This window comes from Hemiscyllium ocellatum, chromosome 32, assembly GCF_020745735.1.
Source record: "Hemiscyllium ocellatum isolate sHemOce1 chromosome 32, sHemOce1.pat.X.cur, whole genome shotgun sequence".
NCBI classification, from domain to species: Eukaryota; Metazoa; Chordata; class Chondrichthyes; order Orectolobiformes; family Hemiscylliidae; genus Hemiscyllium; species Hemiscyllium ocellatum.
The window spans coordinates 41,957,931-41,972,814 of NC_083432.1; positions in this window are offsets into that span (position 1 = coordinate 41,957,931).

Genomic DNA, 14,884 nt, shown 5'->3' on the forward strand with positions numbered 1-14,884 from the left:
GAAAGGTGGTAAGGACAAGCCAGGGAACTATAGGCTGGTGAGCCTGACGTCGGTAGTGGGCAAGTTGTTGGAGTGAATCCTAAGGGACAAGATTTACACATATTTCGAAAGGCAAGGACTGATTAGGGATAGCTAACATGGCTTTGTGTATGGGAAATCATGTCTCACAAACTTGGTTGAGTTTTTGAAAAAGCAACAAAGAGGATTGATGAGGGCAGAGTGGTGAACATGATCTATATTGACTTCAGTAAGGCGGTCAACAAGGTTCCTCATGGAAGACTGTTTGGCAAGGTTAGATATCATGGAATACAGGGAGAAGTAGCCATTTGGATACAGAACTGGTTCAAAGGTAGAAGACAGACGTTGGTGGTGGAAGGTTGATTTCAGACTGGAGGCCTGTGACCTGTGGAGTGCCACAAGGATTGACGCTGGATCCACGACTTTTCATCATTTATATAAATGATTTGGATGTGAACATAGGAGGTATAGTTAGTAAGTTTACAGATGACACCAAAATTGGAGGTGTAGTGGAAGTGAAGCAGAATACCTCAGATTACAACAGGATCTGGATCAAATGGACCAATGGGCTGAGGAGTGGCAGATGGAGTTTAATTTAGATAAATGCAAGGTACTGCATTTTGGGAAAGCAAATCTTAGCAGGACTTATACATTTAATGGTAAGGTCCTAGGGAGTGTTGCTGAACAAAGAGACCTTGGAGTGCAGGTTCATCGCTCCTTGAAAGTAGAATTGTAGGTAGATAGGATAGTGAAGAAGGCGTTTGGTATGTTTTCCTTTTTTGGTCAGAACATTGAGTATTGGAGTTGGGAGGAGAAAGTGAGGACTGCAGATGCTGGAGATCAGAACTGAAAATGTGTTGCTGGAAAAGCACAGCAGGTCAGGCAGCATCCAAGGAACAGGAGATTCGATGTTTCAGGCATAAGCCCTTCTGCGCTATCAGAGTTGGAAGGTCATGTTGCGGCTGTACAGGACATTGGTTAGGCCAGTTTTGGAATATTGCATGCAATTCTGGTCTCCTTCCTATCGGAAAGATGTTGTGAAACTTGAAGGGGTTCAGAAAAGATTTGCAAGGATGTTGCCGGGATTGGAGGATTTGAGCACAGGTGAATCTGAACAGGCTGGGGCTGTTTTTCCTGGAGTGTCAAAGACTGACAGGTGACTCATAGAGGTTTATAAAAGTATGAGGGACACGGATAGGATAAATAGACAAAGGTGGCAGAGTCTATAACTCGAGGGCATAGGTTTAGAGTGAGAGGGGAAGATATAAAGGAGACCTAAGGGGCAACGTTTTCACACAGAGCGTGATGCGTGTATGGAATGAGCTACCAGCAGAAGTGGTGGAGGCTGGTACAATTGCAATATTTAAAAGGCATATGGATGGATACATGAATAGGAAGGGTTTAGAGGGATATGGGCCGGGTGCAGCAGGTGGGACTAGATTAGGTTGGGATATCTGGTCGGCATGGACGGGTTGGACCGAAGGGTCTGTTTCCGTGCTGTACATCTCTATGACTCTATGACTCTATCTCTCACAATTCTGGTAAGACTATAGTGACTTTACCTTTATAGTTTTGATTTGATTTATTACTATCATACCTAGGTACGGTGAAAAGTTTTGTTTTGTGTGCAGCACAGGCAGATCATGTCATATCAGGGCATAACTGTAATAGAACAGAGTGAGGAACAAAATGTTATGGCTGCAATGAAGGTGCACAAACAGCAAAATCAACACTGAACTTAAGATTTGAGAGATCCATTCAGAAGTCTAATAACAAGGGGGGAAGAAGCACTTCAAAATCTGTTTGTACGTGTGTTTAAGCTTTCATAGTGTAAATGGAAGGAGATTTACGTGAACCCTCAAAAGTTACACTTAGATAGAGACAGGTCACAAGTTATCCAGCGACACTAAAATAGGATCTAAAATAGAAACAAAGCACAAAAGAAAAGTATTAAAGGGATAGGGAAGAAGGAAGATGGTGATTTTACAGTGTTAGTTAGAAATAGCATGATGGTATTAGGAAAAAGAGAGATACCTAACATTAATCTAGAAAGAGAATCCATGGATTAAGCTAAAGGACAAGAAGAGATCCCTAATGTTCATGTGTTTGTTTGCCAGACCACTTACTAATGTCAGGGAACTGCAGTAAAAACATGTGTTCAAATCCATTAACTTAATAAAGATACAGAACAATAATCATGAGAGATTTTAACTTGCCAAAATTAAGCACCAAGCAGTGGTAGTGAAATGGCACAATATTGTCCTTGTTGTGAATACAGAATTAATTTCTTAACTTGAAATCTACACATATAAATAATTTATATTTAGTTTAAGAAACTAAACAAGAGAAATAGCAATGAAAATTGTGCTGGAATTGTATAAAAGAGTTGATTTGCCAACTAGAGTATTGGGAGCAGTTCAGGAACTTACATGACCAGAGGGATGATTGCATCGTACAGGGTACAAGGGAGACATACCCCAAAGTTCCCTGAACGAGGGAGTTTTAGCTATGAAAAGAGATTGGACAGAATGGGGCATTGCTTTCCTTGGAGCAGAGGAAACTGAAGGGGTCATGATTGAGGTGTATAACATTATGAGGGGCATAGACTGGATAGGGAGGAACTTTTCCCCTCAGTGGCGGGATCAACGACCAGGGAGCACTTTGTTTTAATCATTTGCAGGTTGAGAGTGCCACTGGCTAGGCTAGCATTTATTGACCATCCCAGACACTGTTAAGAGTCAACGACATTGTAATGGTCTGGACTCGCATGTAGGCCAGACCAGGTAAGGATGGGAGTTTCTTTCCCTGAAGGACTTTGTTTTTCCAAATAATCGGCAATGGTTATCATTCGACTTTTAATTATAGATTTTTTTTAAGTTCCATCATCTGCTATGGCATGGTTTGAGCCAGGTGTCCAGAATGTTACCTGTGTCCCTGAATTAACAGTCTAGCGATAATGTCACTAGATCATCGCCTCCCCATTACATTTAAGGGAAGGGGCTAGAGGCTTAGTGGGGATGTGAAGACATTTTTACACCCAGAGGGTGGTACGATTACGGAAGTTACTGCCTGTAAGAGTGGTAGAGGCAGAAACTCTCATAATATTTAGTAAATATTCCAATGTGCATTTGTAATACAAAGCTATAAGCGAAATGTTGGGAAATGCAATAGTTAGATGGCTGTTTCTGACTGGTACAGACTTGAAGAACTAAATCGTCTTTTTCTACACTGTAGACCTCTATGATTCTATTAATATCACTGACAGGTCTATAAATTCTCCAGGGCAGGTAACTAAAGTAGGGTGATATACTAAAGTATAGAGGTGATAAGATAACAAAGTTTCAAATAAAGATTGCAAAGGACGTAGATGAGACAAAGTAATGGGATTGGAAGGAAATAAACTTTCAGCGGCTGAACATCAAAGAAAGGTAGATAGATTAGAAGAAGGAAATTGATTAAAAGATTGGACAGCAGTGGGAGTTATTTAAAAAGGTGCAGTATAGCAGAAATATATTCTGCTTTAAACAAAAGCCAACTATCTCCCAACAAAGCACCTCAGATAAGATAAAACAATGAGAAATAAGAAAACAAATAAAAATGACACAAACTAATCAAAAAGTTAATGACAGAGTGGCAAAACAGAGTAACAAAGTATCCATGAAAAGATTAAATGTAACAATCAGAAAAACAAAGAGAAAGTCCAACATTAATCAAAAATTGTAAACAGTATTAGCTAAAAACTTTGCAAATACTTAAGACATAAATTCAAATTCAGGATAAGATCAGGCCTCTAAGGAATGCACTTACAGTCATAGTGCTGCGCAGCATGGAAACACACCAATTGGCCTAACGCATCCACGCCCACCAGTTAGGGTAGCATGGTGGCTCAGGGTGGCACGGTGGCTCAGTGGTTAGCACTGCTGCCTCACAGCGCCAGAGACCTGGGTTTGATTCCACCCTTGGGCACTGTCTGTATGGAGTTTGCACATTCTCCCCATGTCTGCATAGATTTCTTCTGAATGTTCTGGTTTCCTCCCACAATCCAAAGATGTGCAGGTTAGATGAATTGGCCTTGCTAAATTTCCCATAGTGTTCAGAGATGTGTTTGCTAGATGCATTGGTTAGGGGAGTGAGTCTGGGTAGGTTACACTTTGAAGGGTCGGTGTGGACTTGTTGGGCCAAAGGGCCTGTTTCCACACTTTAGGGATTCTATTCTATTCTTATCCTACATAAATCTAGTCTCATTTGCCAGCATTTGGCCCTCTAAACCCTTCCTATTCATAAACCCATCCAGATGCCTTTTAAATATTGTAATTGTACCAGACTCCACCACTTTCTCTGGCAGCTCATTCCATACATGTCCCACCCTCTGCATGAAAAGGTTTCCCTTTAGGTCCCTTTTAAATCTTTCCCCTCTCACCCTAAACCTATGCCCTCTAGTTTTGGAGTCCCCCACCCCAGAGAAAAATCTATTCACTCTATGCATTTCACTCATGATTTTATAAATCTCTATGAGGTCACCTCTCAGCCTTCAATGTTCCAGTGAAAACAACCCAAACCCATTCAGCATCTCCCTATAGCTCAAAACCTCCAACCCTGGCAATATCCTTATAACTCTTTTCTTAACCCTTTCAAGTTTTAGACATCCTTCCTACAACGGGACAGAAGAATTGCATGCAGAATTCCAAAAATGGCACAACCAGTGTCCTATACACCCACAACATGACCTCCCAACTCAATGCATTGACCAATAAAGGCAAACATAGCAAACACCTTCTTTAATATTCTGTCCACTTGCGACTCCACTTTCTAGGAACAATGAGCCTGTACTCCAAGGTCTCTTTGTTTAGCAACACTCCCCAGAGCTTCACCTTTAAGTATATAAGTCCTGCCCTGGTTTACCTTTGCAAAATGCAGCACCTCACATTTATCTAAATTAAACTCCATCTGCTACTCCTCAGCCCATTGGCCCGTCTGATCAAGATTCTGTTGTACTTTGAGGTAACCTTCTTTGCTTCCACTACACTTCCAATCTGCAAACTTACTCACTATACCCTTTATGCTCACATCCAAATCATTTATATCAATAATGAAAAGCAGTGGACCCAGTATCAAACCTTATGGTACTCCACTGGTCACAGGCCTCCAGCCTGAAAAGCAACCCTCCATCATTACCCTCTGTCTTCTATCTTTCGAGCCAGTTCTGGATCCAAATAGCTAGTACTCCCTGTATTCCATGTGGCCTAATCTTGCTAACCAGTCTCCCATGAAGAACCTTGTCAAATGCCTTACTGAAATTGTATAGATCACTTGCACTGGTCTGGCCCCATCAATCCTCTTCATTACTTATTCAAAAAATTCAAATAACTTAGTGAGACATGATTTCCCAACTGCAAAGCCATCTTGACTGTCCCTAATCAGTCCTCTCCCTCAGGATGCTCACCAATAACCTGCCCACTACTGATGTCAGGCTCACTGGTCTGTCATTCCCTGGCTTTTTCTCTCCATCTTTCTGAAATAGTGGCACTACATTACACTAACCTCCAGTCTTCCAGCATCTCACCCATGATTATCAATGATACAAATATCTCAGTATGGGGCTCAGCGATGACTTCCTAGCTTCCCACAGAGTTCTCAGTACACCTGATCTGGTCCCAGAGATGTATCCAACCTTATGCATTTTATGACGTACAGTACCTCTTCCTCTGTAATACAGACATTTTTCAAGATGTCACTATTTAATACTCCATGTTTTCTACCTTCCATATCCTTCCCCACATTAAACACTGATGCAACATATTCGTTTAGTACCTCCTCATCTCCTGTGGTTCCACACACTGGTGGCCTTGCTAATTTTTAAGAAGCCTTATTCTCTTTTAACGTATTTATAGAAACCCTTTGAATTTTCCTTTACCATATTTGTCAAAGCTATCTCATGATTCCTTTTTTCCCTCCTGATTTCCCTCTTAAGTATACACCTACTGCCCTTATACTCTTCTAGGGATTCATTCGGTCCCTGCTATCTATATCTGATATTCTTCCTTCTTTTTCTTGACCAGAACTTCAATTTCTCTCATCATCCAGCATTCCCTACATCTACAAGCCTTAGCCTTCACCCTATCAGGAGCATGCTGTCTCCAGACACTCAAAGCGAACAAGGTGATCAAGACATTAGCAAAGGAGAAAGTGAGGTCTGCAGATGCTAGAAATCAGAGCTTAAAACTGTGTTGCTGGAAAAGCGCAGCAGGTCAGGCAGCATCAAAGGAGCAGGGGAATCAATGTTTCGGGCAGAAGCCCTCCAGACATTAGCAAAGGCCATTTAAGAGTTCTTGATCTTTTGTTCAAATCACTGTATGGTATCTTTCTTCACTATCTGTGTTAGTCTGTCAATCCTTCAAACCTTTCAGAACTTTGTACTCCTCCTTGGTCTCTTGTTCTTCCTTTGCATTCTTTCAACCCACTGCGTGTGTATAGTTTTCTGGGCCTCAGTCTCTGGCAGTCAGTTCCCTAATCAGCCTTGTTTCCTTCTCCCAATTTAAGGCCCTCTTTTAACCTACAATTTGAGCTATAATAACATTTCTGTTCTTGGACCGATATTTGCTGAATTATAGTTCTGTGAAGTGCCTTGGCATGTTTTGTTATTTACGGTGCCACATCAAGTTAAGTCATTGTTGTCATATACCCCTTCCCATTAAACACGAAGCAAATATTAGCCAAAATTTATTCCTCAATGAGAAGACACACCGTCTGGTCATCATGTACAGTTTGTGCGAGTTGGCTGTCTTAGAATCCATGCCCCTACATTACAGCAGTGATCACAATGCACAAGTATTTAATTAGTTGCACAGATCTTTGAATTGTCCCAATGATATCAAAGGCACAATGCAAATGTAAATTATTTCTTTTCCACCAGACTTTATTAAAACAGGCTTCAGGTGGTACAACAAGATACAGTAACATATCCAGCTTCACTTGCAGAGTGCTGACTGAAATATGTACCCTGCAGTTCTTTACTGATATAAGCAAGCACTAAACATGAAAAGCTCGTTTTGCAAATAACAATGATGCTTCAAACTCCCAAAGAGAGAGAAAAGAGAATGTTCTGAAGAAAGGTCACACTGGAACGTTAACCCTATTTCTCTCTCAACAGGTAACATGCTGGGTTTTGGTTTCAGCATGTGCAGTATTTTGTCTTTATTCAAGGATAGAAACAGGACGCAGCCTTGGGTTAGCAGGGAGCTAACTGGAAAGAGAAGGGGTAAATCATCAAGAAATATGGCTGACTGATGTAAATCATTACATCTTTGGTCACCTAAAGCTTTGAGAACACCCAGAGCAGTAAAGATGGAACAGAACATATCTTCATTTTTGTGATTCATTTCACATGAGATTGAAGCTTTTTCAGTCTTTAGGTAAATCCACATTCTTTCAGGGTCCTCTGAGAAATTTCAAACTCGCTCTCTGTGAACTGAAGATCAAGGGTCTCAAGAGTCTCGTCAGCCGGATTGATTTTACTTTCAAACACGGAACATTTGAAAACTCTTTCCTCAATCTTTTTCAACTGAAAAACAAATTAGCACAAAATCTTGTGGTTAGTCATCTGTCTTCTTTTATTCTGTCTTCAACCTGTTCCATTGAAAGAGGCTATCATGCTATTTTGTACTGATTAGATCAACCATAAAGTGCGTAAACTGCAGAACAATTAGAACAATTGGCCCTTCAGCCCAACAAGCCCACACTGACCATCTGAAGAGCAACCCACCCAGACCCATTCGCCTACATTATTTTCCTTTATTTACTCCTGACTAACGCACCTAACCTACACATCCCTGAACACTATGGGCAATTTAAACACAGCCAAATCACCTAGTCTGCACATCTTTGTATTGTGGGAGGAAACCGGAGCAAACCCACGCAGACACAGGGAGAATGTACATACGCCACACTGACAGTCACCTGAGGGTGGAATTGAAGCCAGGTCCTTGGCACTGTGAGGCGGCAGTGCTAACCGCTGAACCACTGCATCACCTCATTTTTAGTCAATTAATTATCTGTAAGAATAATATGATGGTAATGGTAGGGGATTTTAACTTTCTGAGCATAGACTGGGACTGCCGTAGTGTTAAGGGATGGGATGGAGAAGAATTTGTTAAGTGTGTACAGAAAATGTTTTTGTTCAGAACGTGGCTATACCTACTAGCAAAGGAGCAAAACTTCACCTATTCCTGGGAAATAAGGCAGGACAAGTGACTGAGGTATCAGTCGGGGAGTACTTTGGGATCAATGATCATAAGTCTATTAGTTTTAAATAGTTTTAAAATTAGTTTTAAAATTGTTTTTGTGATGAGAAAGAAAATGGGGGATGTGGAGGCAGCAATTTGTAGAAGCTGTCAAATAATGAGATTGTGATCTATGATGGTGTCACAGTGACATCAGCTAAAGTCCAAAAAGAACTGAAAATGTGTTGCTGGTTAAAGCGCAGCAGGTCAGGCAGCATCCAAGGAACAGGAAATTCAACGTTTCGGGCATAAACCCTTCTTCAGGAATGAGGAAAGTGTGTCCAGCAGGCTAAGATAAAAGGTAGGGAGGAGGGACTTGGGGGAGGGGCGATGGAGATGTGATAGGTGGAAGGAGGTCAAGGTGAGGGTGATAGGCCAGAGTGGGGTGGGGGCGGAGAGGTCAGGAAGAAGATTGCAGGTTAGGAGGGCGGTGCTGAGTTCGAGGGAATCGACTGAGACAAGGTGGGGGGAGGGGAAATGAGGAAACTGGAGAAATCTGAGTTCATCCCTTGTGGTTGGAGGGTTCCCAGGCGGAAGATGAGGCGCTCTTCCTCCAACCGTCATGTTGTTATATTCTGGCGATGGAGGAGCCACCTGCATGTCCTTGGTGGAGTGGGAGGGGGAGTTAAAGTGTTGAGCCACGGGGTGGTTGGGTTGGTTGGTCCGGGCGTCCCAGAGGTGTTCCCTGAAGCATTCCGCAAGTAGGCGGCCCGTCTCCCCAATATAGAGGAGGCCACATCGGGTGCAGCGGATGCAATAGATGATGTGTGTGGAGGTGCAAGTGAATTTGTGGCGGATATGGAAGGATCCCTTGGGGCCTTGGAGAGAAGTAAGGGAGGAGGTGTGGGCGCAAGTTTTGCATTTCCTGCTGTTGCAGGGGAAGGTGCCGGGAGTGGAGGTTGGGTTGGTGGGGGGTGTGGACCTGCCGAGGGAGTCACGGAGGGAGTAGTCTTTTCGGAACGCTGATAGGGGAGGGGAGGGAAATATATCCCTGGTGGTGGGGTCCGTTTGGAGGTGGCGGAAATGACGGCGGATGATACGCTGTATACGGAGGTTGGTGGGGTGGTAGGTGAGCACCAGTGGGGTTCTGTCCTGGTGGCGGTTGGAGGGGCGGGGCTCAAGGGCAGAGGAGCGTGAAGTGGAGGAGATGTGGTGGAAGGCATCGTCAATCACGTCTGGGGGGAATCTGCGGTCTTGAAGAAGGAGGCTATCTGCAGACCTCACTTTTTACTCGAAAGTCCAAAAAGAGACAAGATCAGTCTGTACAAGAGAGAGATATGCCAGCCTTATGGCATAGCATTAGAGAGTTTGTTAGTTCAATTAGCAGAGTGACACCAAAAGCATGGACTCAATTCCCACATTGCACTGGAGAGGATGCAAGCCTGAATTAGAGCGTTTTAGCTATGAGAAATGATTGGCTAGACTGTGGGGTTGTTTTCCTTTGAACATAGGAAACTGAGAGGGTCATGATTGAGGTGTATAACATTATGAAGGGCATAGACTGGGTGGGGAGTAACTTTTCCCCTCAGTGGAGGGATCAATGACCAGTGAGCACTTTTTAAAATCATTTGTGGGATGAGAGTGCCACTGGCTAGGCTAGCATTTATTGCCCATCCCAGGGAGTGTTAAGAGTCCACATTGTAGTTGTCTGGACTCACATGTAGACAAGACCAGGTAAGGATGGGAGTTTCTTTCCCTGAAGGACTTTAGTGAACCAGATGGGGTTTTCCAAATAATCAACAATGGTTATCATTAGACTTTTAATTACAGATTTTTTTTAACTGAATTCAAGTTCCATCATCTGCTATGGCATGGTTTGAGCCAGGTGTCCAGAATGTTACCTGTGTCCCTGAATTAACAGTCTAGCGATAATATCACTAGATCATCGCCTCCCCATTACATTTAAGGGAAGGGGCTAGAGGCTTAGTGGGGATGTGAAGACATTTTTTCTCCCAGAGGGTGGTACGATTACGGAAGTTACTGCCTGTAAGAGTGGTAGAGGCAGAAACTCTCATAATATTTAGTAAATATTTCAATGTGCATTTGTAATACAAAGATATAAGCGAAATGTTGGGAAATGCAATAGTTAGATGGCTGTTTCTGACTGGTACAGACTTGATGGACTAAATCGTCTTTTTCTATACTGTGGACCTCTATGATTCTATAAATATCACTGACAGGTCTATAAATTCTCCAGGGCCAGTAACTAAAGTAGGCACCAGGATGGCCATTTCCTTCCCTAAAGGACATTAGTGAACCAGATGGGCTTTTCCAAACAATCGAAAATGGACTTGTGGTTGTCATTAGACTCTTAATTACAGACCTCTTTTTGCTGAATTCAAGTTCCACCATCCCCCATGGCATGATTTGAACCCGTGTCACCAGAATATTAAGTGTATCCCTGGGTAACAGTCTAGCAATAATATCTAATAGAGCTAATGTAACCAACTGGAGGCTTAATGAGAGATGCGAGGAAATATGTTCACTCAGAGGGTGGTACGAATCCGGAAGTCATTGCTTGTAAGAATGGTTGAGGCAGAAACGTCCTAGTAACGTTGAGGAAGTATTTAAATATGCATTAGTGATACAAGGCTATGGGCCAAGTGCTGGATAGTATAATAGTTAGGTGGCTATTTCTGACTGGTGCAAACTTGATGGGCTTAATGGTCTTTTTATGTATTGTAGACCTCTATGATACAATAAATATCACTGAAGGGTCTATAAATTCTCCAGGGTGGATAACTAAAGTAAGCACTGGGACATATAGGCGATAAGATAACAAAGTTTCACATAAAGATTGCAAAGGGCGTGAGACAAAGTCAAAACATACTAGGGCATGTAAAGAAATTAAATGTAAACAAAGAAAGGTAGATTAGAAAAAAGAAATTGATAAAATGATTGGACAGCAGTGAGTCATTTAAAAGGCACAGTTCTGCAGAAATATATTCTGCTTTAATAAAGAGCAAGCTATCTACCAATGAAACACCTCAGATAGGGAAAGCAATGAGAAATAATAAAACAAATAAAAAAGCCACAAACTAATCAAAATGTCAACGTCAAAGAGGGTGACAAAACAGAGTAACAATATCCATGAAAAGATTCAATTTAATAGTTAGAAAAATAAAGAGAAAGTTCAAAATTAAATCATCAGAAATCATAAGCAGAATTAAAGAAGAACTTTACAAATACTGAAGTAAAAAATTCAGATTCAGGATAGAATCAGGTCTCTATGGAATGCGCTTAGAGTCATATACAGCCCAGACACAGGATTGTTGATCCAACTTGTCTGTGCCGACCAGATATCCTAAAGTTATCTAGTCCCATTTGCCAGCATTTGGCCCATATTGCCTCTAAAGCTTCCTATTTCTACACCTATTCTGAATCCTTTTAAATATTGTAATTGTACCAACATCCATCACTTCCTCTGGCAGTTTTTTCCACATATGCACCACCCTCTACATGACAAAGTTACCCCTTAGGTCCCTTTTAAATCTTTCCCATCTCACTTTAAACCTATGCCCTCTAGTTTTGGACTCCCCCACCCCAAGAAAAAGACCTTGTGTATTCACCCTATGCATATCACTCTTGATTTTATAAACCTTTATAAGATCACCCCTCAGCCTCTGATGCTCCAGGGAAAACAACACCAGCCTGTTCAGCCTCTCTCAATAGCACAAACCCTCCCACCCTGGCACCTGCTTGCAAATCTTTTCTGAATCCTTTCAAGTTTCACAACATCCTTCCTCTAGCAGAAGGACCAGAATTGCAGCAGTATTCCAAACATGGCCTAACCAATGTCCTGTACAGCTGCAACATGACCTCCCAACTCCGATACTCAATGCATTGACCAATAAAGGAATGCATGCCAGACTTGTTCTTCACTATCCTAGCCACCTCTGACTCCACTTTCAAGGAGCTATGAACCTGCACTCCAAGGTCTCTTTGTTCAGCAACACTCCCCAGGACCTCACCATTCCATGTATATCTCCTGCCCTGGTTTGCCTTCCAAAATGCAGCACCTCACATTTATCTGCCATTCCTTGGCTTATTGGCCCATCTAATCAAGATCCTATTGTACTCTGAGGTAACCCCCTTCACTGACAACTACACCTCCAATTTTGGTGTCATCTGCAAACTTACTAACCATACCTCTTATGCTCACATCCAAATCATTTATATAAATGATGAAAAGTAGTGGACCCAGCACTGATCCTTGTGGCATTCTACTAGTCCACAGATATGACATCCACAGCCCTTCCCTCATCAGTCAACTTTGTCACTTGCTCAAAGAATTCTATTAAATTGGCATGACATGACCTTCCCTGCATGAAACCATGTTGTCTATCACTGATAAGCTCATTTTCCTCCAGATGTAAATAGATCCTATCCCTCAGTATATTCTCCAACAGCTTCCCTACCACTGATGTCAGGCTTACCGCTCTATAGAGTCATAGAGATGTACAGCGTGGAAACAGACCCTTTGATCCAACTCATCCATGCCGACCAAATATCACAACCTAATCTAATCCAATTTGGCAGCATTTGGCCCATACCCCTCTAACCCCTTTCTATACAGATCCAGATGCCTTTTAAATGCTGCAATTGTACCAGCCTCCACCACTTCCTCTGGCAGCTCATTCCATACACACACTACCCTCTGCATGAAAAAGTTGCCCCTTAGGTCTCTTTTATATCTTTCTCCTCACACTCTAAACCTATGCCCTCTTGTTCTGAACTCCCCCACTTCAGGGAAAAGACTTTGTCTATTTATCCTATCCATTCCCTGATGATTTTATAAACTTCTATAAGGTCACCCCTCAGCCTCCAACACTCCAGGGAAAACAGCCCCAGCCTATTCAGCCTCTCCCTATAGCTCAAATCCTCCAACCCTGGTAACATCCTTGTAAATCTTTTCTGAACCCTTTCAAGTTTCTCAACATCCTTCCAATAGGAAGACCAGGATTGCATGCAAAATTCCAAAAGTGACCTAACCAATATCCTGTACAGCCACAACATGACCTCCCAACTCCCATAATTAGTGCTCTGACCAATAAAGGAATGCACACCAAACGCCTTCTTCACTATCCTATCTACCTGCAACTCTATTCTATAATTACCTGGCTTATCCCTGCTACCCTTCTTAAACAAGGGGACAACATTAACAATTCTCCAGTCCTCCGGGACCTCACCCCTGTGTTCGAGGATGCTCAAAGATATCTGTTAAACCCCAGCTATTTCCTCTCTCACTCCTCTCAGTAACTTGGGATAGATCCCATCCGGATGGGGGAATGTCCACCTTAATGCCTTTTAAAGTACCCAACACTTCCTCCCTCTTTATGCTGGCTAGACCTAGAGTAATCAAACTTCTATCCCTAACCTCCATAGCTATCAATGATATAAATATCTCAGCAAGGGGCCCAGCAATCACTTCCCTAGCTTCCCACAGAATTCTCAATTACACCTGATCAGGTCCTGGGGATTTATCCACCTTTATACATTTTAAGATATGCAGCACCTTTAGATTAGATTACTTACAGTGTGGAAACAGGCCCTTCGGCCCAACAAGTCCACACCGACCCGCCGAAGCGCAACCCACCCATACCCCTACATTTACCCCTTACCTAACACTACGGGCAATTTAGCATGGCCAATTCACCTGACCCGCACATCTTTGGACTGTGGGAGGAAACCGGAGCACCCGGTGGAAACCCACGCAGACACGGGGAGAACGTGCAAACTCCACACAGTCTGTCGCCTGAGGCGGGAATTGAACCCGGGTCTCAGGCGCTGTGAGGCAGCAGTGCTCACCACTGTGCCACCGTGCCGCCCATAACTATAATTCAGCAAACATTGGTCCAAGGGCAGAAATGTTAAGGCAGATCGAATGGCAGGTTTAAATAGGCCACCTCCTCCTCTGTAAGCTGTCACTATTTAGTCCCCCACATTCTCTACCTTCCATATCCTTCTCCATAGTAAACACTGAGGCAAAATACTTGTTTATTATCTCCCCCCTTCCTGAGCTTATACAAAAGTGGCCTTGCTGATCTTTAAGGTGCCTTATTGTCTCCCTAGTTACTCTTTTGTCCTTAATATATTTGTAGAATCTCTTTGGATTCTCCTTTACCCTATTTGTCAAAGCTATCTCAAGTCCTCTTGATTTCCCTCTAATGAATACTCCCACTGCCTTACACTCTTCTAGGGATCCACTCGATGCCTGTACTTGACAAATGCTTCCTTCTTTTTTTTTAACCAAGACCTCAATTTTTCTACGCATCCAGGATTCCCTACACTTGACTAACTTTGCCCTTTACCCTAACAGAAATGTACTGTCTCTGGACTCTTGAAACCACCAAGGTAGTCAGTACATTAGTGAAGGCCATTTAAGAGTTCTTGATCCTAAATTCAAATCACTATATGGTCTCTTTCTTCACTATCTCTGTGGGTCTGCCAGCCCTTCAGATGCCTCAGAACTTTGTACTCCTCCAGCTCAGGGATCTTATTCCTCCTTAGCTTCCTTCAACCTGCAATTATAGTCAACACCTTCAGTTTCCTGGACCTCAGCCTCTGGTGTTGCACTCCCTCATCAG